This window comes from Aedes albopictus, chromosome 2 (genome assembly GCF_035046485.1).
Source record: "Aedes albopictus strain Foshan chromosome 2, AalbF5, whole genome shotgun sequence".
Lineage (NCBI taxonomy): Eukaryota > Metazoa > Arthropoda > Insecta > Diptera > Culicidae > Aedes > Aedes albopictus.
This window is the reverse complement of record NC_085137.1, coordinates 6,468,834-6,490,061: the sequence shown is the minus strand read 5'-3', so window position 1 is coordinate 6,490,061 and position 21,228 is coordinate 6,468,834. Positions and strand designations below refer to the sequence as shown.

General features: G+C 39.6%; 1 protein-coding gene across 13 annotated transcripts in view; it reads right to left on the bottom strand.

Moving 5' to 3' along the window:
• Window positions 1–15,024, bottom strand: part of LOC109416574 (protein turtle) — a 149,042-nt gene extending 134,018 nt beyond the window's left edge. For 2 of the 13 annotated variants that reach the window (XR_003895162.2, XM_062849083.1), the window contains exon 1: window positions 5,072–6,366. The gene's annotated coding sequence lies outside the window, so the exon portion shown is untranslated. Of the gene's footprint in view, window positions 1–5,071; window positions 6,369–14,595 lie in introns of those variants that run through there. The other 11 variants (XM_029864419.2, XM_029864421.2, XM_029864418.2 and 8 more) reach the window with 9 other exon arrangements.
• Window positions 15,025–21,228: the final 6,204 nt, after the last annotated feature.

The following is a 21,228-nucleotide window of genomic DNA, read 5'->3' as shown; positions in this document are numbered from 1 at the left end:
TTTTCTTTGGGGATTCCTTCAGAGATACCTTCTGGGCCTTCCAGGTGTTTCGTCCAGGATGTCTCAAGAAGTTCATGCAATTTCATCCTATATTTTCCTAATAGTTTCTTTTGGATTGTCTTTGGATCTTTCTTTTTTTTTTGACTTGCAAAAGGAATTTCTGGGATTTCTAGCAATTTCACCCGGGCTTCCTTCTGGAATTCCCCAAGGAGCTCTCTCGGGAATTGCTACAGGAATTCTTTCCGCTACAGAAGCTCCGTTCAAAATTCCGTCTGGGATTCCTTCCACTTCCATAAAGTTTAAGCGAGATTGCTCCCGGAGTTTTTTCTGCGATTTCTTTAATAATTTTTTTCTGAGATCTTTCTAGGAATTACTTTCAGTATTCCTCCAAGAACTCCTCCGGGATTCTTCCTGGAGCTACTTCCGATATTCTTTCAGTAAGTACTTCTGGGATTGCCTCAAGAGTTCCGGAAATTTCTTCTGAGCTTTTGTCAAGAATTGCTTCTGAAATTTTTCCAGGAACTCCTTCATGAATTCTTTCGGGAACTCTGCAAGAAAGTTCTTCTAGATTTATCATTAGAATTTTTCTTTCGGGATTTCTTCAGGAACTCTTTCCATGATTCATTTATGATCTCTTTTTTGGTTTTCTCCAAACGTTCCGTTTGGAATTTTGGCAGATACTTCTGGGATACTTCTGAACTTCCATTTTTGAATACCACAGACAAACAGACGTAACACTCTTCAAAACGGCTTGGCATATGCATTTAACGATCAATTCAAATTTCATTTGATTTGCGCGATCGTTCCACCAGATGCGCTAGTGTTCGATCGCTTTGACGTTTGCCAGTGTAGGGTGCGGGCACCGGTTTTGGCCAGTCTAAGGGAAATCATTTTTATAAAAATAACCAATAACCCTATGAAAACAACCAATGCGTCAAAAGAAAGGTTTCAATCTATATGTTGAAGGAAAAATGCAGAAATCATGCCAATACTTGATTTTTGTATTAAAAGTGGCCCTGGCCAAAATAGAAGCTCTGCCGCAGTTTTGGCCATATTCTTAAGTTTGGTTTCTATTTTGGCCAGTCACGTGTATTTCTTATGGGAGTGGCCAAATTAGAAGCACCCTGGCCAAAATAGATATATGGGAGCAGATTTTTCAAGGAAATATATTTTTTTCTTCCAGTTTTTAATCAAAATGTGTGGTTTTCACAGTTGTAATTATCATATTGTATTAGGATCTACTAGTAAAAAATAAATTTACGCCGATTTAGATCGCAACAGGCTCAATACCGCACTATGGCCAAAACTCCGGACTGGCCAAAACTGAAGCTTCTACCCTACACGTTGCTGAATGATGCAATCGAAAATTACAGGTGTAGTAATCTGCGTGTCAGCAAAACGTCAAATCGAAATTCATCATGGCCGACAGTGTCGCGCGCGGTTCTACCAACAGGTGGCAGTGCGCTCATGAAAATGACACCGGGCAAAAGTTTTTGATGAATTTGCTCTAAGAGTTACGTCTGTTTGTCTGTGTGAATACTTTCAGATGTTTCTAATCGACATCTTCCAATAGTTTATTGGGGAGAATTTTGATAAATTTCTCCATCATTATGGTATTCCTCATGAAGCTCGTACAGGATTTCTTTGAGGAAATACTCCAGCAAGTTTCTCCTGGTTTTCCTCCACCAAGAGCCTTGGACAAATCTCAGATGGAACTTTTTGGGAATCCCAACAAAATGAGGAATCACAGAAGAAGATTCTGAAGGAATCCTAAACAATGCTGCAGAAGAATCTCGTCATCAGTCCGAATCATAAACAACAAGGCCACGAAACATCAAAAAATTGGAAAATTATATCATAGCAACCGCCATATGCAGTGCCCTTCCATATGATGAAGCTTGTTTCGTTAGTTGTTGTTTACAAGTGTGTAACTAAACGTCAGGTTTTAATAAGTTTACAGCACATGATTTTATTTTCTGAAAAAAAAAATCGTAAAAAATCGAAATTACTGTATAAGGTGTAAAAATTTAAAAACTCATTGTTACATGCAAACTTAGTTGCAATTGAATTACATTGATGTTTAAATTCAATTGTTATTGAGGTGTGTTGTAGAATTGCCCTATCAGAGATATATCTTATATCTAAATAAATGTAGGATTCGCTGGGAGTCATGGTTGAAATTTAAGTCATACTCCTAGATATTTGAATACAAATTACTACACTGCCGTCAATCGCATATCAGTCCCATGTTTACTGGATTTCTTATGCAAATGGGACAGATATGCGCTTTACGACAGTACATTAAATAATAATTAAAATACTACCGTTGCATAAACAGTTCCAGAAATTTTTAAAAAAAGGTTATAACTTTTTTTGATTTTTTAATTTCTTTTTAATTGTGATTTTTTTGTGTTTTGAAGGATCGTTACTTCCACGGAGAGATATAATTTCAAAGTTCTTTGATAGTTTCTGTAGGTAGCTTTTAAGGAAACTTTTTTTTGCCTTACTTCATGAATATGTTTTGGGCATTTTGATAAATTAATGAACCGTTTCCTAAAACTTTAGTCTTGTGAGAATTTTTATATATGATTATAGCTTAATTTCCGAAGAAATTCATGAAGAAGGCTTGGAATCCTTGGAGAAATCTTGGATTTATTTTCCGTATTCCTAAATAAATTCAAAAATTTGAGATTCCTAAAAAGATTCCGTTGTTTTTTTTTTTTGCTAAGAAGTATTCTCAAGGAAACATTTCTAGTAATTCCTGAACTTCTTGGAGAATTTTAGAACTACTGGAGAGATATCTCAATGAATTCTTAGACTTCCTTCATAGTAATGGACATACGGACTAAAACAAAATTTCAAGACGAAACCTTGAAGACAGGATTCCCCAGTTTTTTTTAGTATAATATTTTAGAAAATTGTTTGCTGTGCAGTGGACCTGGTGTGATAGTTAGAACACTTGACTATCACGCCGAGGACCTGGGATCGAATCCTACTCCCGACAAACTCACAAAAATGTGAGTTCTTCCTTCGGAAGGGAAGTAGAGCGTGGGTCCCGACATGAACTAGCCTTGGGCAAAAAATCTCGTTAATACAGATAAAAAAAATGTTTGCGAAATTGAAGGCGAATCACCTGAAAAATATTTGGTAAGAAAGTGAAAAAACAAAATCTATATATTTTTTGAGTAAACAATTAGCAGTTACAATAAAGAAATGCTTAGGTTGTTCTTTGTGGCAGGCACGAAGGCACTCTATATCTAAGGAAGTTAAAGAAATTTCCAACACGAAATGGCTAAAGGGATCTTCAAACATCAACTGCAATTCAATTAAGTATGTTAAAATTGGTTCAAATTTGGGCAAGATTGAGCTATTTTGAAAATGATTCGCATAAGTTTCTTATTTGCAAAGTGTTTGTGAAGTTTGTTAAAATTGGCTGAGCAAAACTATCTTGCAATTTCTATAAAAAAAACATCCTATAAATAAATTGGTTTGCTCTTAACAGTCCTAAACATCTTAACCAAACAATGGTAGACAATCCTTTTGAGCTAAAGTGCATGATTTACAACCATAATGAATAAATTAATGGTGAACGATCAACGATCAACGATCAAATCTGACTATACATGTCAATGGTTGCTCCTCCGTGATTGATCTGAGCTGGTACCAATTGCACTGAGATCCAAATGAATAAGGGCTGGGACACTCCACTTATTCTCAAAGTGCAATTCTAGCAGCTCATACATTTTGGATCAATACCGGCGCCGGCCACGTCCTTATAGTCAGTTGGGAAGGGAAAGGAATGTTAGAGTGTGCTGGTTGTTGCTACTAAAGACCGAGATCACCTCTGCATCCTCACACCCAGCACGGACTGGGGTATTTGCTAGTCAGAAAGGATGGGAGATCTGGGAGTCACCGTTGGGTCGGTGATGCGATCCATGGATATTTTTATAGTGTATAGATTGTGTGGTGAATGAGGTGAATAAGGTCAAGCGGCACAGCACGCTTTGGTTGCATAACTTGTAGGCAATATACACTGTGCTGTGAGTGGAAATTGGAAGGGAGGGAAACGACTTTTTTCCAATTCGTTTCTGGTTCTAGCGATGGCTATGAACATATGAATATACATGAGTTGTATATGTAGAGAAGAGAGAGGAGAGTGAGAGGAAGTGGATAGAAAAATACAAAGTAGGATGAAAAGGGACGGGCCAGGGATTGAACCCATGACCTTCTGCATACGAATCAGAAGCGGTAGCCACTAGACCACCAAGCCCGTCAATAAATTAATGGTGAAAGTTTAAAAGTATTAGCTTGATATAATGATTATTCAACTCAATTTAACCACTCGATACATTCGGTTGAGATTTTTAACTATGTATAAATTTAACAAAAGGGCCCATATAGCCGAGGCGGTAAACGCACGGGTATTCAGCATGACCATGCTGAGGGTGACGGGTTCGATTCCCGGTCGGTCCAGGATCTTTTCGTAAAGGAAATTTCCTTGACTTCCTTGGGCATAGAGTATCTTCGTGCCTGCCACACGATATACACATGTAAAATGGTCATTGGCAGAGGAAGCTCTCAGTTAATAACTGTGGAAGTGCTCATAGAACACTAAGCTGAGAAGTAGGCTTTGTCCCAGTGAGGACGTTACGCCAAGAAGAGGAGAGAGAGGATAAATTTAATAAATGCAATCATAAATTTTCTAATTCTCAGCATTTCTGATGAACATATGCTACTAAATATTGCCTCCTTTCCAATCCATTTCGCTTTACCAAGAACATGTGGCTTCGAAATCCGATATCAATTACATTTTACGTAATAATCAATACCAAACACATGAATCGAATCCGATAAAGAAAAAAACGCCTCACCCCAAATGGAGGACCCACCACCTATTGAACGAACCACCTGCTTCGCCTGTCCCAACCACGCAAGGCAGCCTCGAATGGGCCAGAAATGACTTCAAACGAAATCAGATTCCAGCCTCCGTCAGCAGCAGCAGGAGCACCGGAAATACAAGTCTATTGAGTCCCCATCCCTGAACTAGGGTGCTAGCAGCTTAGGTACTCACCTTTGCAGTAGTAACGCCCGAACGGAGTTATTTTCTAGTTCTTCATCAAAAGCCTCTGCGACCACACACCGCCGCTTGGCTGCTGCTGAATCGTGTGAAATTTAAATCCTTTTATCCTGCGAGCATGCGACCGAGCACAAACACAAACGCACACACGGGACGGGTCGGATCGGGTCGGGCGAGAATGAGAGAACACTCAGCACTTGACTATTGCAACATGTAGATATACGTGCACAGGTATGTAACTTGACTATGTTTTGACGACTCGAATTCTTCACAACCAGCAGCACTTCAGTAAGATCTCCTGCTCAATCTGTGTGTTCTCGCACAACTCGGCAAACAGGAATAACAACAGGACGAACGCATGAGAGAACTCGAGAGCCGTTGTGTCGTGTAATCCTTCTGCACTCCCTGATTGCGTCTTTCGATGTATTCGAGGGCTTTTGCTCTTCTGGCTGATACTGGGACTTCTTCGTTCGTAACTGTATGGGTGTATTTTCACTGTGAACTTTTCCACCTCAACAATGTTCTTTTTTTTCATACACTTGATTTTCGATTTTTCACATTCGATTTCTCGCTTTTGCTTCAGCTATTTTCCACTTATTCACCTGTGATCAGCACTTTTTCGCCTGCTAAGCTCGTTAGGCGACTGCAGAGAACACGCAATTGTGGCACATATAGAACACTCTTTTTCACTATTCCGTTCCTCCCTAGCAGTGGAAAACGCACAACAGCGGGTATAACATCTGCAAAAAGGTACCAAAATCCTTTGATCTTACACAATCATCACCAAAGAGTAGGCTGGGAGTAGGCACATCCCAATTTGCTAGATTCACGGCTGCCTGAATTGCTATCCTCTAGCAAAAAGGACCCCCTTATTCTGTTCCTGTTGTTCCAGATTTTGCTCCGGAGACTTCCACCGATTGCTTCGTTCCAATAGTGTATAGTGGCCGATTTTTCGGTTCCCCAGCGTAGTTTCAAAAACTTGAACCAAATATAGCGTCGATGGGCACACCAGATGAAAATGAAAATTTTAACACACCCGTTTTGTGTTAGCCACAGTGAACCACACGGAGCAGAACCGAGAAACCGAGAATCCAGTGGAAAAGAAGACGAACGACTGTTCCGAGAGAATCTCCGGAAGGCTTCTCGAGCTCGAAATTCGCTGGCTGGCTGCGATGTTTTTCGATGCTGTTTCAGTGTCGTGGTGTTGTTGGTACGCTTCTCAGCTCACTGAGATCGAGGAGCACAAAACGAGGGCAGCATAGAAGAGCATCAAACGCAATGTGCTTTGGTGGGCGCTGCTGCTGAAGCTACAACATATAGGCGGAGGGCCAGGTATAAGTATTGAGTAAAGATAGGCCAGTCAATCAGTCAGTCGGTATAGATGCCTGCCAATTTGTTTGAGAGCCGAGCGGCAGTTACATGTTACATTGCGTGAGAGAGGATATGCGATCTGCGCCTAGGTGGTTGTGGGGTGTTTGCATACTTTACTGTACTTTTGCAGAGTCCCATCAGGGTGAATGTTGACATGTTGAGAAAATTGCTATGCTTCGTATGGTCGTAGCTGTGTTGTTGTACACTGACTGTCGATAGAATTACGATAGATGAGCAAAACAAAGTTGGATAACATTACATATACCGATAAGAGGTGCGAGAGTTCGACTGTCGTTAAAGTTTAGTGAATCCAGCTTTTCATTCTTTTGTTCTCTAGCACGAAATTTGCTAAGATTCGTTCCAATATGGCTCATATGAAAATCAATGAAATCGTTCTGAAACCTTTCGTATACCTAATAAATTGCTTGACACGCTTTACGGAACCCCACGGATAGCCATCCACAACCATGCGCCTCCATATGTTTCTCAAGCGTTTCCATTTGCTAATCCATAGGGAAACGCATGGTTTCTAGTAGTGATATTAGGATAATGTCGCCGTAGATAAAAACTGTAGATATAGTTCAATTCAAAGGACAATTCTATTACTATTAATCCTGTGGCTAAAATTCATACTCCATTTTGTTATAATTTTGATATGATTATAACAAAAAAGGTTTAATCATGATTAGACCAGTGGACTTTTTGCTACAGTTTTAGTTATTTTAACATCATCCTGCATCTAGTTTATAACATAATAAATTATAGAAAAATAGTATAACATCATAACACAATATGATATAAACTTGATATAATTTTCTAGTCGGGACCATTTCTGCTGCATTTCCACTTAAATTTCCAAAGTGTTTTCTAAGCCGAATACAGCCCTGCCGCGTATCCGTGACACACACTTGATACTGGAAGCGGTTACACCAGTAACGGAAAGCACGCAGTAAACGCAAAAATCTTCGCAGGAATCTCTGTCGAAGAATTCCTAGAAAAACCTTTAGAAGCATCAAGAGGAATCACTGGAAAAATCCTTAGTAAAAAAACTCTTTTCCTAGAAGAGCTCCTAAAGCAATCCCGTAAGTAAATTTGTAGAAATCTCTTGAGAATTTTTCGGATAAATCCCTATAATTTCTGAAAGCCTAAGCCATCTGCCGAAGAAATCACTAGGGACATCGAAAAAGAATTTCTGGATAAATTCTTAGAACAATCATTGGAGAAATTCCAATTGAAATACAATGTTTTATTACATATTGCCCTTCACTGGCATTTTACAAGATTTGTCCGTGTGGTACAGGAAATGGCCAAAATGTTTGCGATAGGCAACTTTTTTTCTCCCACAAAAAAATTCAACATGCTGTAACTTTTCATAGAGTGCATCAAAAAATCTTAAAATTTGACTGTTTGTCAATCTATTATCGTCGCACCACCAAATCGAAGTCGTCGCTAGAAGCACATGCGAAGTTGTAGCTGCGAAGTAAATTTGAATCTATTTTTTCTGTTGCGCATCATTAAGCTAATTAAGAGCAACAATATGCACTAATCCAAATTGAGTTGCGACATTTCCAAGTAGGTTAAAAATCAATTTTCGCACGTTCGGTCACTTTGTATTTCGACCAAAAGCATAATATTATGTGTGCATCATTGGTACAAATTTGGGCTCGATTGATTAATTTTTCGCGAAGTTAAAACCGTTCGCGTAAAACACTATTTTTTAGACTACTCATTTTTGAGCTGTCATAACTCGGAAACCAGTGAACCAAATTGAATGCATTTTTTAACGTTTATCAACAATATATTGATACTCAATACGACGTTACAAAATGTAATATTTTCTCACGGCGATTTAAGTTATATCGGGTTGAAATTTGTTCATCGAGCACATGTTCTGTTGTGCACATGGATGTCAAAGCATTTTCAACAGTGTAATTTCCCACATGGCTTGGTCAGCCAAAGCAAAATCAAGAAATTGACGAGTACTGAAATGGTTCATTACGCAACGCAAATCAGTGCTGTAATGAATCATTACAGCACTGTTAATTTGGTGTGGGAAAGTAGGCATTTTCCTGTCAGATGTGCGTGAGGTAAAACAGCCTATTACGATGAGAAATTGCAAAAAAAGCATTTACATAATCTGGACACAGAAATACGTTTGGCCGAAACATCGACTGAACACATTTTAGTGGGGTATGAAAGCCCTTCCTCTTGCTATAAACCAATGATCATCCTAAAATTGGAAGATTTGGTCACTGATAGTCGTTATTTTTGTTATCAAACGTGCTCACTCCTAACAATCAAGATCAGGCGCCATTTGCCTCTTTGTATTCTTAATCACTTAACCAAATTTACAGGTCTATTGTCGTTGCAACGCTTTTTAGTTGCTAGTTCGCTAATTGCAAAATATGACAAGTTTTTGCAATTAAAAGGCAATGTCTAATCTGTGCTGTCAGTCATGCTGTCTAGCATTTCGATGCACTTTAGTGACGATGCAATTTGCAAATGGCATTCGCTCGTTGCAATGTAAACATGTTGCAACGAGCGAACGGTTGCTGTATAACAATTGACAATTACATTTACACTTTAGTACAGCGCCTGAATGTATTCTATAATGCTATAGCGAACCGAATGCCTTTGTGCTATCAGGTATCAGTAGGTCGGCTCCAGAGGCACGTTCTCCTCCATTTGGGAAATGTGTGCCTTCGTCAGCTCGAGCACGAGCCTATTCATCATTTACCTAAGGGAGAAGAGAAGGAAAAAAGGATGGGACAGGGGAAAGGACAGGTAAGGGAATAGGATCGTCATACACGCATAAGCGTACCACTATGGGTTCAAACAGTGCTTTGAAAGGAGCACTGTGATAACCCATAAAGCGTAAAGAGAGCCTATATCTCTTTACCACAGCGGGTCAATAACAACAGAACGTCCTGAAGATTCAGGTTTCTGAAGTCAATTTCACTTAATAAGTGTGTACCGAGTACTCGGAAACGCAGTTGCGCAAAAAGTTACATATCAAATGATACCCGAGCAGAAGAAAATAACAAGTGAATAACATATCAAGGTATTTATCCTAAATACTACCATACCTTGACATGCCCTTCTTTAGGTGGTAATAAGAGGAAAATAACAAAAACGAATACCAAAATTTTGTATAAATAACACCTAGGAAAAAAAAGTCTTGTTATTTCAATAATGAATGCATACCTAAAATTTCAAGTGCTGTATTTGTTATCCAAAACTTATTGCATAACAAACTAATAACATTTCTTGTTATTAAATGTTTCATTTGTTCGATGACTTCATGATTTAATAGCAAATTTTGTTCTTCGGTTATTTTCACTGATAAACCAACAAATACTACATCAATACCAAATTCCGTTCAAATACCTCCAACTGGTATTGTGATGTTCTCATAACATTTCGTAGAATACCGCAGCAATAACAATTTTAGGTATTAGAGCACATGCTGCCCTTCGCATGGTATTTGCAAGGTATGCTCTTCTGCTCGGGTACGAAGTTCCATAATCAGATTCACAGCTATCACAGGCAAATGAATCAGCTTGCTTTGACAGATTTGTTAGATACTTTGCCACCCCCTAGAGATGACTCAGTACAATACAATTTTGTTTGACGATATGACTCCAAACTATACCAGTATTGTTTGTGCTGAGTGGTAGCCTAGGTGTTAATCTAAAGCTTTACCTAACACTTGGATACCGGAACAGCTGGCTCAGGGCCAATGAAGTCAAGTGATGCTCCAGTGCGAGCTAACTCACCAGCCAATTCATTTCCATCGATGGAAGAATGGCCAGGTACCCATACAAAGTGAAAGCGTTTGCTGAATTCAACTATTCGATTTCAGTTCGACAAGCGAAAACTATCTTCGACCTGGAGTTGGCCGAAGCAAGTGCTTTAATAGCAGCCTAGCTATCTGAATAGAAGTATGTATATAACTTTGCCCATTACGTGCTGCTGAAGTGCTGATTGCACTCCGCACATAAAAGCAAAGATTTCGGCCTGAAAAACGGTGCAGTGTCTACCAAGTGAATAAGACTGATGCATCCTAAGCTCACGAGAATAAACACCAGCACTTGCTCGACCTTCGAGAAGGGAGCCGTTAGTGTAACATACGATGCCATCTGAAATACTTCTCTCCAGATATCCAGATATCCACTATTCTAGGGAGGGAATTACGTAGAAAATGTCCTATATGGAAAATCACAAGCAATTGTAAGATCACTTGAAGCAAGGACAACTTTGACCCAATTCACCAAAAGTGTGCTGCTTTCATTTTTGTACTGTCCATGGTAAAATGGTGAACACGCGTATATTAATGTGTGCCTGGTGTTCCGTTTCCAGTGTGATTGACGGTCCATTATGAGTTGCCGTTTGCCGATATCCAAGTTTCCATATTCCAGTTCATTTAGGCTCAAAAATGAGGTTGATGTTTTAAGAGCTTGGTGTGAAATATGACATGGTCCAAACTGTAATCTTTGCAAATCGATTATTAATACAATGACTTTTAATACGAAGATCTTGATGAAGAGAGAGGCTCTTCAATTGTGTCGACCCACGGTAAGCTTAAGTATCGATAGACTTGAATTAATTATACTAAGTACGAAAGTCAGCCTGCATTGATGTTCTTCCCCGAAACATCACATGGCGACCGTGACAGGACTGCAATTCCGAGTAAATTGAAAGTGGATGCACTGTACTTGAAATGAGTACTGGTCCTCTATATGTTCCAAATATGCCAAATTGCAAAACGGTAAAATATGTTTGGCTCAAAAAAACAAAAAAAAAGTCCGCTTAAGCATGTTGTACAAGCACCCTCATAAAGGATGAGTTGATTGCTCTACAATACAATGATAATTTTCTAGCAAAACGAATTCTTGAAGGAATTACTAGCGGAGTTCCAGGGATAGTTAATAGAATTAAATATTCGTAGGAAAAATTCCTGATGACATATTTTATAACTCCCAGTAGTTCTGGAGTTCTGAAGAAAATCAGGGAAGTAGAAAATCTTTAAGGGAAATTTAATTCTAGATCAAGAACAGTCTCAACAGGCTCAATCGTTAAGCAAGCCATTCGAGCAAGTGCATACGAGTTTATTTTGTGACTTTTATTAATGATGCAACCAGGGGAATATTTATTTATTTATTATTATTCTTTGTCTTCAGTATACACTGTACAGACTGTTTCTTAAAAACTAAGTAACACATATTCACACAACACAATCTTACAAACATTCGCAATTCAAACACTTCTATCTTATTGCAATATTCCTGATTACTTTAACAAGCATTAAACACAAACTACCTAGACACTATACTTCTATTTTTTTCGTGAAGCATGACTTCAAATGGTACATATACATAATCGCAAATATCTTTTAACAATCCAAACATTCATAACAGTACACTAATCATCAACATAATGAACAATAATCCACAGTAGAAACGAAAAAAAAAACAAGCAACAAATAACGTAAAACCTTCAATCTAACATGACACAAATCTCATGAATCAAGGCCTCCAAGTATTATTACACTTATTCACAAACTCTCTAAATTTAACATTAACAGGCCATGTAGATGGATTCATTGCGCGAGATTTGTACTTCCCGTCTAAGACCACCTTAAACGACAAATAATCGATTGCACGGCGATCACTCCAGTTCGTCGTCAGTCTAACGATATCGATTCGCTCAAGTTCGGATGTTCCAAGAGAACGAGAAACCATGCGATAAACGTCCCTTTCGCTAGCGGTCACGTCAATATTAGAGAGAAACAGGGAGAAGTTGGTATCATTCGTCGTCTTGTCCGTCGTACACGTTGATCGCTGGCTACCTTCGGCTTCGCAGTTCGTACAGTTCGTATCGGCAACACATGTATCCGTTCCGCTCAAAAGTGCGTGCTCTGATCTTGGAGTCGAGTGAAATAGTGTCATTCTTTTAGGTACATCTGACGGAGAAATTTTAGAAAGAGTTTGAACGATCTCCGATACCGTGTCTTTCAACTCTCTCACTTCCTCTTCAATCGACTTGGCACTGGCAGCAACCGTTTCATGAGATAAAGGTCGTCGTTTACCTCTCATTTGTTGATAGATCATGCACTGATCGCACATCCATATAATATTGCCAGAGAGTACTGGCAACACATCCTCGGCCAAATTTACACAAGCTGCATGAAAGAAACAGGCGCAATCCCCCTCGCAGACGGTGAAGTAATCAACGCTCACATCAATTCCTTCAGAACATTTTTTGCAGCACTTGTCGATCGCCATTGTTCCACGTTCTGCTTGTCGAACCGAAATAAATCAGTGTATTTTGGAAATCAACCTTGATAATTATGGCACTGAACAAATTCAATCGCGATCACAATTGTTCATTGAGCGGCTGATGATAGTCAAACTGCTTTTTACGAATTTTTGCAACAGTAAATTGTCAATCAAAGACAGAGGAAATAACGACACGTTCGCACACAGCACGGAATAACGTAACGTATGCATATCGTATGCGTATCAAAAATCAGGTATACAAAAATTTCAAGGCGGCAATGGCTGACTGACAAACTAGACTTAAAAAATAACTTTGGGGAGCGACAACGGCCTAGAATTCATCAACGAGCGATTCAGTGCAAGTCGAAGCAGGATGAAATTCGGTATCAGAAATCTTGCCCGTACATTTCAGAACAAAACGGGGTAGTACGGATGAATAGAACAATTCTGGAGAAGAATGATGAATGACGCTAAGATGCAGAAGCAATTTTCAATGAAAGCGGTAAACACTGCGGTGTATTTGATCAATCGCTGTCCGACGCGAACCCTGCAAGGCTAGACTCAAGCAGCAGAGAAGGTCAAAGTTAGATCCGTATTCCTTGAGGTCATAGATGACATAATATTTCACACATTTATGGCTATATTCTTTGTCTCATTATCTTTGTGAGTGTCTTGCAGATCCACGACGATCCAGTCGGTGAAAACTTTTCGTCAAACGGAAAATTCTCCACTGGACCACTGGGTGTTTCATGTGTTGTCTGTTGTCTCATGTTTGTGATTGTTCAGTCTGTGTAACATCTGGTTGAAGACGGTGTAGTGCCTTTTAAAAAAATGCTACCAACTTCGAAATGGCCAGAAGACTTCCCAATCAATCAAGAAGCAGTTGACATAGCATTCATAAGAACCCATTTTGAACCAAATTAGGACTCTTCGTAACAGAACAAGCTACCACGCGTCTCCATAATGTTGACTCTCGGGTATGTTCTTTTAATATCTAAATTGGAAATATTTCTTTAGAATACAGTTTTACGTCGACTTTCTAAAGCGAATTTGAAATAAATGAAAGCTTATAGTTTGATCAACGTACCACTACATGGGATTGTACATTATTCAAAAGCAATCCATATCCCTATATCCGCAGCCATCCGCGCGGGTAGTCATCATAACTATGCTCAAGGTTATGAAGATTACCTCGCGGTCCAGGAACTTTTCATAACGGAAACTTCTTTGACTTCGTGCCTGCCACACGATAAACACATGTAAGCGATCATTGGCAGAGGAAGTTCTCCGCTAATAACTGTGGGAATGCTCAAAGAACACTAACAAATAAATCAACATCTGTTCATGGTGAACTAAATTTAAACATAATTTATTATGCACTTTGGAGCTTTACTGGAGTCTAATGTGTTGCATCAACATATTCTTTAGTTGAGCCATTTAAGTATAACTCTTGTGGAGATATTATCTTATTTTGATTTTTTTTTAATTCCAAAATGTTTTCATGTTGGCATAATATCACACAATCCTTATCACTGCACCGTCCACAACCACCTGGCATCACTGCAACCTGCATATCGATCTATGTTTTCTTCGTTCCATAACAAAGCCCACAACTGCCGTGGCTCTCTTCGCAAGCGTACAGGTATTTCTGTTTTCTCACAACACCACACGGTTCTTCTACTCGATTCCACTCAAAATAAGCATAAACAGACCTCGGTCGGAGAGTCCGCACATCGAGCACCGCAACAACCACCACACCAAACCAACACCAGCTCAACCCACAGCAGCAGCTCGCGAATGTGTAGATGTGCAAAGATTTTTCCTGCGTCTCACTCGATGAACCCAGATTTGAACAAATTGAAAAAGCACCTAAATTCTATCGCCAATTTTCCGCGATTCGCACACCCAAAACGATTCAACTGCACCGCAATCGCACTCGCACGATCCTTGGACACACTTGGCGCGCACTTTGGAGCCGAATTTCATTCAGAAAACCACCCAAAATAGACCACTTCGAAGGAGCCAGATGTCGCTGACACACTATACTCTTCAGCAGAGATTCTACTATAGAGCTACGGCGGCGGCGGCCTGCTCGACTCCAGTTCGAAGCGAAGTTCTCTCACCTCACGCGTCCGAAAGGTATGTCTCACCACATTCAGCGCAGCACCATGGGCACCAGTCCAGTGCCAGTGTCGCGGTCGTCTCCTTCGTCGGTGGGTCCAACCCCAGCTAGTTTGGGGCGAAAAACTGGTTTTTGGCTGCGGTCAAACGGCGGCGGCTGGTTTGGTTCTGGTTTCTTTCTTTCGGGCTCGTCGGTCGATCGGTCGGATGGTTAGTTATTTTTTGCGCGACTTACCCACAACCACCAAACTAACGAAGTTATGCGCGGGATGGGGTCAGATCGGGAACGTATTAGGCTTTGGGAAAAATGTTGCCATGCACTAAAAGGGGCGATGAACAGCAAACGGAATGGAAAGCATCAAAACTTGAAATGGGCAATGCTGAAGCATGCTACAAATAGTGGAAAGACGATCATCTGTTCGTATAAACAAAGGTGATCGTATACACATCTAAAATTATGCTGAATCTTTAGGTGTCTTTTGCTTAAGAGAATAATTTACCGTTTTTACTAAGCCACCAACTTTTGAATCAGTGAAGGAAAAATTTAAATTTCAAAGAATCAATCAATGTTACCGATTAGATGCTGGAAAATTGTAGGAAGCAGACCATCCACAGATGTTCCGCTTTGGGTTTCAATGAAATATATCTGGGGGCGCAGTATCATAACGTCCGAGGCCATAATGTCCCAGGACTTTATGGCGCATTTTTCCGGGGCATAACGTCCAAACATGCAGATATGTCATGAAGTCCAAGGAAAGAAGGCATATAGGATATTATGACGCATCCAAACTTTTGGACGTTATTACGCAAAAAAAACGCGACTTAATGACCGGGACAGTATGGCCTCGGACGTTGTGACCCGGTCCCTATCTGGGAGCTCCATTGAACTCTTCGCAGCAGAATGACAACGAATGGAGAAGGAGACGCATGGTAATTAACTCTTCCGTAACCAATACCCCTAACGTGAGTGCGAAAAAACACTCTTTTCGCTATAACTTTTTTGTTTCTTAATGTTTTTAACTGAATTTTAACACAAGAAGCACATATTCTTTTAAGGGCCGTACACAAATAACGTCACGCTCTTAGGGGGGGGGGGGGGAGGCGGGTTTGCAGAACGTGACGACCCTTACAAAAATATTGAGGGGATGAAAAGGTCGATTTTTGCGTGACATAATTTGTGTATCCCCCTTAGTTAGAGATTTGCTAGGGATTGTTTCAACAATGGATACCTGGTTCCGGAGGTATTCCGGAATCAAAATGGGTCATTGGAATAGGCCCAGTTTAGGAAAAGTTAAATTTCAATGTGACAACAGTTCAGTTTCCAGACCTAAGTGAACTAGAATTATAGTAAAATATGTCTGCGAGTCCATCCCAGTCACAAAGTGCCTTGGAGCCAGTTTTACGGATGTTCCGGGAAACCTGTTCCGTGGTCAATTTTTGAATATTATTCATTACCATCATGCGATACCTCAAACTTTATGATTTTTTAAGATACATCATTCTGAGTTGTTTTTGTGTTATCCGAAATACTTTTGGCCATTTTTGGAATCGGTTCACCGATTTTCCGGAACCCAGTTTCGAGGCCATATTTTGAAAACTATGCATAAGGAATTATACATGACCCCAACATAGAAACGTTTGTATAAATTCACACACTCAATGAAACAGAATACTGTATTCGGAAAAGTTGTTCCAAATTGAGTCCTCTATTATGGAAAAACTAAATGGCACACCAGTTGTTCTAAACGATGAATTTGGATATGGTTTACGTGCATATGTATTCATTTGTTTTATATTCAGGGATATTCTAGGTGTTCAAAACTGTCCTGTAGTAAAGTCCTTCAAATCCACAAGAATAACTTTATATGTTTTCGCCATAAATAATAGCATTACATATTAAATATTACATGGGATCCGTGAAGCTCTTGAAATCTTCAATGTCATTTATAGACACTAAAGGGATATTCTAGGTCAGCCAAACTACCCTGGAGTTCAGAACGTCAGGTCAACACCCGTAACAGCAGCCATATCTGTTATTCTGAGTAACGTTGCATAATCAATCGTGATTACTGGACCAACCTGAAGTCTACATTATAATGAACAACTAGCTTTCGCCTGTACGTTAAGTAAGTGTTACATCCACTGTATTTACCAAAGTAGTTCGAGGAACAATATGCGTTGTTATATTTTTTTGGATATTATGGGCCATCCTTACTTTTATGGAGCTTAGTTTTATAAAAAAAAAAACTACTGTAACAAGAGGTGATTTCGTTTAAGATAATAACGTTACACAACCAAATTGGATCCACAAATCACTTAACTCTCAATGGTCACTTCATGAAATATTTGTGATTATTTATGTCATCCAATGTTTCATGGAGTACACAACTATCTATACTTGAAATGCTAGCCTGTTAAACTAAATAATGATACATAATGCACCATATTGTTCTTCAAAGGCTAGTAAATAGGCATTGTTGTGTACCTTTGAAACATTTTTGCTATAAACAAGTTACGTTACCAAGTCTAACCCACCCAGATCCGTGAAGTTCTGTAAAACTCAGAGCCATTCCAAAATACCTTTGAGATGTTTCAGGTTTACTACCTCCCTCAACATCCCTGCAACCAAGAACTTCCAGGTAAGGTGAAGATAGGACGAAGCCACATCTCGAGCACAAATATGAAGGTAAATGTGGGACGCGGCCGAGGATAAGGACTGCAGCCACGAATCGAGAGTTGTGGTGAAGATTTGTTGGTTCAGTTTTAATATTAATAGCGTTGTTATTAACGCTAAATAAATGAAATAGATACAATCGGTTGGTAATGTTGTGTAACAGCAAGAAAGATATTATTACGGCTGTAGATTGCATGTTGCATGTTGTCCATATCACAGGACAGTGTGTACGATTCTGAATATCAGAATATCCCGAAGCTATGTCATAGTCTATGATAGTATTCTGGGGGCTCCAGTAAGTATAATAAATTATAAAAAAATATCTCTATACAGCCAAAACATAAACTTAAATTGCTGTAGATTTTTAACGTTGGGAGGTATGACGTTCAGTCTTTGGAGGAATAACTCAAAAACGGATTCTTAAGCTTTCATGGATGGAAGCTTAAGAATCCGTTTTTGAGTTATTCCTCCAAAGATTGAACGCCATACCTCCCAAATAATCATCAACAGTCGAAATTCGAAGATGAATTTTTAACATCATAATAGTTTGATCTGATGATGTCCATTGAACATTCAGTAGATTTACTGGACATGATAGATTACAAATCGTAGCTTTGTATAGTGAAATAAATTACCGTTAGACTTTAGGATCTGAACCAGGGGGAATGACACTTCCTTTTCTAACCGGAAAAAATCCGCATTTATCCGTTGCTAACCGTCGTTAACCGCGTCTAACTTCTGCTCAGTTAGCAGCGGTTAGCGACGGTTAGGAACGGATAAATGTGGATTTTCCGGTTAGAAAAGGATATGTCATTCCCCTTGATCTGAACTCATAAACAATTTGGATGACTTAGGATATCCAGACTGATCTGAGACTGTCTATTGGACTTTCAGAAGACTAACTGGATATGATGGAATACAAATCGTAGCTTTGCATAATAAAAGAAATTTTCGTTACACTCATAGACTTCAGGGTCTGAACTCAAGAACAGTTTGGATAACCTAGGATATCCCGACTGATCTGATACTGTATCGAACTTTCAGAAGGATTACTGAACATGACAGATTACAAATCGTAGCTTTGTATAATGAAAGAAGTTACCGTTACACTCGCAGACTTCAGGGTCTGAAGTCAAGAACAGTAAGGATGACCTAGGGTATCCCAACTGTTACACTATTTTTTGAACTTCCAGAAGATTTACTGGACATGATAGATTACAAATCGTAACTTTTTATAGCGAAAGAAGTTACCGTTACACCCAGGTCGCAGTGACTTAGATACCCAACAAGGAATAAAAAAAAAAATACCGTTACACCCGTAGACTTTAGGATCTAAGCTTAATAACAGTTTGGATGGGGTCAGTCGGTTTTCTCGGTAGAGCCATGCAAGCGATAGTGTGGAATGCGGAATCAGATTAGCTTGAGAATTTTCGAATGGCTGACAATTTTCAGGTAAGAGTGATGGAAGTGCGAGTGAAAAATCCGGGATCAGAATCGCGCTACAATATTCGTTGGTCAGTCGGTTTTATCGGTAGAGTCATGCAAGCGCGAGTGTGGAATGCGGAATCAGATTAGCTTGAGAATTTTCGAATGGCAGGCAATTTTCAGGTCAAGGATGGGAACACTCACTTAAAAAGAGTTACATTCACTTGCTATTTTCTCAGCTCAGAAGCGTGCTATCAAGAAACGATGTATGAACGACTTTTGCCTTTTGGTTTTGTCCAAAAGTTTGCCGAATAGAGTATGGGTCGCACACGCATACCGAAGTCGTGAGGGAGCTGCGAAGGCAACTCTCCACAAGGTGAGTGTAAATTACACTCACCTCGTGGAGAGTCGCTTTCACAGCTCTGTCACGACTTTGGTATGCATGTGCGACCCATACTCTATTCGGCAAACTTTTGGACAAAACCAAAAGGCAAAAGTCGTTCATACATCGTTTCTTGATAGCATGCTTCTGAGCTGAGAAAATTACAAATGAGTGTAAATTTTTGCAAGTGAGTGTTCCCATCCCTGTTTCAGGTAAGAGTGATGGGGGTGCGAGTGAAAAATCCGGGATCAGAATCGCGCTACAATATTCGTTGGTCAGTCGGTTTTCTCGGTAGGGCGATGGAAGTGCGAGTGAAAAATCCGGGTTCAGAATCGAGCTACAATAATCGTAGATCAGTCGGTTTCCACGGTAGGGCGATGGAAACGCGAGCACGAAATCCGGGATCAGTGGTCATCGTGATCAAATAAATCATAATCGTGATGAAGACCGCGACGTGTATTTCCATATAACTAGTGGATCATATCACCTAGCAGAGGTGGCTCCTAGATCCACACCTTACCCTACCCTACTAACCACCATTCCTTCCCGTGACAACTGTGGGGATGCTGTGGATTCCACGGTTTCTAGTAGCAACGGTTGTCGAACTAACATTCCTTCCCTTTCCTGATGACCGTAAGGACGTGGCCAGCGCCGTTATTGACTTTAAATAGCTGAACTCTCGAATTGTGCACATTGAGAATGGTTAGCTAGTCCCAAGCTTTCACATTCATTGGCTCTCTGTGCAACTTCGATTGTTCTGGACAATCACGGAGTAGCAACTACGATGTGTACGGTTATCTTTGCTTTGCTTTGCTTTGCTTTTTAATAACAGTTTGGATGACCTAGGATATGCTGACTGATGTGATACTGTTCATTGAATTTACCAGAAGACTTACTGGACAAAATAGATTACAAATCGTTACATTGTATAATGAAAAAGTTACCGTTACACGTGTGGACTTCAGGATCTAAACTCAAGAACAGTTTGTATGACTTAGGGTATCCAGGAAAAATAATCTGCATCATATTGTAAGCTTAGATCCTATGCTACTGAGCACCAAAACCACAGAAATACGTAGAAAGAACTCTACAAATACGGTTGAAAAAAAAATCGATTTCAAAGGCTTAAAATATCTTCGAAATACACCATTCTGTACGTTGTCTGAAATATTTCTGGCCATTGTTCGCTTTTTTTTTTCAACTTACATAATTCTGAGCTGTTTTTGCGTTGCAAGAAATATTTGCATCTATAATTCATTCAGGGACTACTCCAAAAATTCCTGTAAGAATACCTCTATCGATTCTTGCAGGATTTCTCTAGGTATTCCTTTATGAGTTTATGGATTACTCGAGATATTCTTAAATGAATTCTTTTTGGATTCCTGAGGCAGTCCTGATGGGGTTACACTAAAAATTTCCGTAGAATCCTCCAGAAATTTCTCCTAGGATTTCTTTAGAAATTCTACCTATTATACTTCTTTAAAAAATCTATTGGGATCCCTTCCTGGAATTTCTGGTGGGTTTATCCATGACAATCTTCCTGGGATCCTTCCAGAAGTTCCTCCGGTGATTCTACCAGGAATTCCTTTAAAGAATTCCTCCAGAATACCTCTATCGATTCTTCCAATGAGAACTGTAGGTGTTTCCTCCAGGTATTTAATCAAGGAATTTCTCTTAGGAATCCCCCGGTATTCCTGATGTGGTTTCTCTAATAACTCCTGTAAAGATACCTCCATCAATTCCTACTAGAAATTCCCTTCATGAAACCTCCCGCAATTCTAGGAAGTCCTCCAAATTTCTACAAGAATTCTTGGTGGGAGCATTCAAGTCAATCTTCTTGGGATTATTACAGAAGTTCTCTCGGTGATTTTTCCAGGCACATCTTCAGAGATTTTATCCA